Source organism: Mus pahari, chromosome 12 (assembly GCF_900095145.1).
Source record: "Mus pahari chromosome 12, PAHARI_EIJ_v1.1, whole genome shotgun sequence".
Lineage (NCBI taxonomy): Eukaryota > Metazoa > Chordata > Mammalia > Rodentia > Muridae > Mus > Mus pahari.
In genome coordinates this window covers 846,108-849,149 of record NC_034601.1, presented here as the reverse complement: position 1 = coordinate 849,149, position 3,042 = coordinate 846,108, and positions in this window count along the sequence as shown.

Here is a 3,042-nt window from a genome sequence, read left to right as displayed (position 1 = left end):
CTCCAGCACACACACTCCCCTTTTGAGACAAAGGCTCACTAAGAAATGTTGCCTGGCCTGGAACTTGTTACTAGCTCAAGCTGTCCACAAACTCATAGAGCTTTGTCAAGTTCTGCCTCTAGGATGCTGAGATTCAAACTGTGAGCCACCACTGCTGCTGGCATTTTTTTTTTTTTTAAAGATTTATTTATTATATGTAAGTACACTGTAGCTGTCTTTAGACACTCCAGAAGAGGGCGCTGGATCTATTTACGGATGGTTGTGAGCCACCATGTGGTTGCTGGGAATTGAACTCAGGACCTTCTGAAGAGCAGTCAGTGCTCTTAACCGCTGAGCCATCTCTCCAGCCCTGGCATTATTTTTAATCATGTGTGTCTGAGCACTTGTGTATCTGCATGTATATGTGCATGCCTGTATACATGTTTGTCTGCACATGTGTGTGGCACCAGAGGCAGCCAGAAGGGGGCATTAAATTCCCTCCAGGTGGAGCTACAGGTGACTGTGAGCCAGCTGATAAAGATGCTGGGAATAGAACTCTGGTCCTTTGGCAAGCCAGCAAGTGTTCTTAACTGCTCAGTCATCTCTCCAGCCTTTGAATGTGAGGTTTTAAATGTCAACATCTCAGAGTACTTCAAGAATGAGAGTCCTCATGGGTCTGTCACATCCCTTCCCCGTATCATGTCATCTCTTTTGGAAGGAAGGGGCCAAAGACACTCATACACTGTACTCTGGGAGACAAAACTGGATCATGTTAAGGTCACAGCTAATCAAGGATAACAGTAGGGGGTACATGCTCAGAGGAGCACATAAAAGTCTAAATAAGACCCTGACTATAAAGGTGTGGGGCTGTGTGTGGTAGGATTTAAAAATAGCCGGGCGTGGTGGCGCACACCTTTAATCCCAGCACTCGGGAGGCAGAGGCAGGCAGATTTCTGAGTTCGAGGCCAGCTTGGTCTACAAAGTGAGTTCCAGGACAGCCAGGGCTACACAGAGAAACCCTGTCTCGAAAACAAACAAAAAACAAACAAACAACAACAAAAAATCTCTAGTGGTACACACCAATACCCCAGCACTTGGGAGGAGGTGTCTGAGGCCAGCCTGGGGTACAGGAGACTCTATTTCAAAACCAAGGGCTATAGAGATGGTTCAGCAGTTAGCACTGGCTGCTCTTCCAGAGGACCTGGGTTCAATTTCCAGCACCAATATGGTGCTCACAACCATCTTTAACTCCAGTCCTAGGGGATCAGATGCCCTCTTCAGATGCCTTAGAGAGCACCAGGTGTATACCTGATGTACAGACACACCCACAGGTGAAACATTCATACATGTATATATACATATATATAATCTGTGCAGTGGTGGCTCCTTTAATTCCAGCACTGAGGAAGCAGGGAGTGGGGGGAGGAATCTCAGTGAGTTCTGTGACAGTCAGGGCTACATAGTGAAACCCTGTCTGGGGGTGGGGTGAAATTGCCTTTTTTCATATTCTTTACTTCCTTTAATCTTTTAAAAATTAATTTCTATGTATGTATGCTATAGTGCACATGCCAAGGTCAGGAGAGAATTTGTGGAAGTTGGTTCTCTCTTTATACCACGGGGATTCTGGGAATAAAAAAAAACAGGTCATCAGGCTTGCGGGCCAACATCTTTACCATTTCACCTGCCTTCTTGTCTTTTCCCTTCGCATTTCTTTGTCTTTTTTAGAGGCACAATCTTCCATCTCCAAGCGCTAGAATTCTGGATTACAGGTGTGCAACTGCACAGCCCAGCCGGCTAGGAAGTGCTGCTTTTCAAATTAAGTGTCCCTGGGAATTAGATGCTAATTGATCTGGGATCTACCATTAGAGAAAGGGCTTTTCAGGCTGATCTGAAGACTGACCAGTATGCACGCAAAAATACCTAGCTATACTCTGGATGTTGGTAATATTGAACAATGTTTTCTAATAATACCTAACAATTGTTATAAATAGAAATATTTCAACTAAAAGGCTCGATTTGGGTGGAACCTTGGAAGGCGGCGAATGGGGCTGGGAAAGGCGCTGAGCAGGAGTGAGGACATTCCAAGGCAGGCGTGGGCTTCCTGAGCCTGGGGCCAAGCCCTCCAGGAGTCTGGGGAGGGCCCGGACCGGAAGGTGGGGGCGTGTCAGAGGACGGAAGCTCACCCCTAAAATGTCCCCTCCCTCGCCCCAGACTACCACTCCCCCCATTGTAGAGCGCGCCCTCTGGCGGTGGAGCAAGTTCCATCCCACCTTCCCCATGAATGAGAAGCTGCAGCCCGCTGCGCGCGAAGTCGGAAAGTATAGTAGTGAAAGAGGCAGGACAGGACCTGGCAGCCACCACCAGACCTCTAATGGATATTCAGACCGCGCTGGCAGCCTGCCCCAGGGGCCGCTGCTGTTCTGGCTTGCCTCCGCCCTTCCCTTCCTTCCCACTTGCTCTCCTTCCTATGGCAGCCCCAAACATCCGAGGTGCCTTGCGCACCTGCCTGTGCCATTTGTACCCTTCGCACTCTAATTTCCTAGCACCAGTCAGTCTGGGCCAGGCAATCACCTGGGTAGAGACGGAGGGAGGAGGCTGGCGGGTGGTCAGAGTCAGCCCCAAGTTACTTGTGGGAAGCAGTGGCTATGACGCAAGTTTCCAGGGGCCCGGGTCGGCTCGAAAGGGAGCGCGCCAGAGTGGCTCCGCTCCGCTCCGTGCAGTGGCAATCATGAAAATGCAAAAGCCCCAAGCACACACCCAAGAGAGCCTTCCCTTAGCTGCTGCAGCCCCGCCCAGCGCGCGTCCTCCTGGGCAGCGGTGCGCAAAGACCCCGCACTGGGCAGTCCTCACCGGACCCTAGACTGCACAGGCTGGGATCCCGCGCGGTGGCTGGCCTTTTTTTTTTTTTTTTTTTTTTTTATTTTTTTAGCTACTTATGCCATGCTGTTAGCTGATGGACGTCATCACTCATAGTGGCGCATGTAGCTGGGCTGCTGTTCACTCCATTCACACCGTGTCCCCCCACAGCCAGCTGTCGACCAGGGACCCCTGATCCCCGGGTTA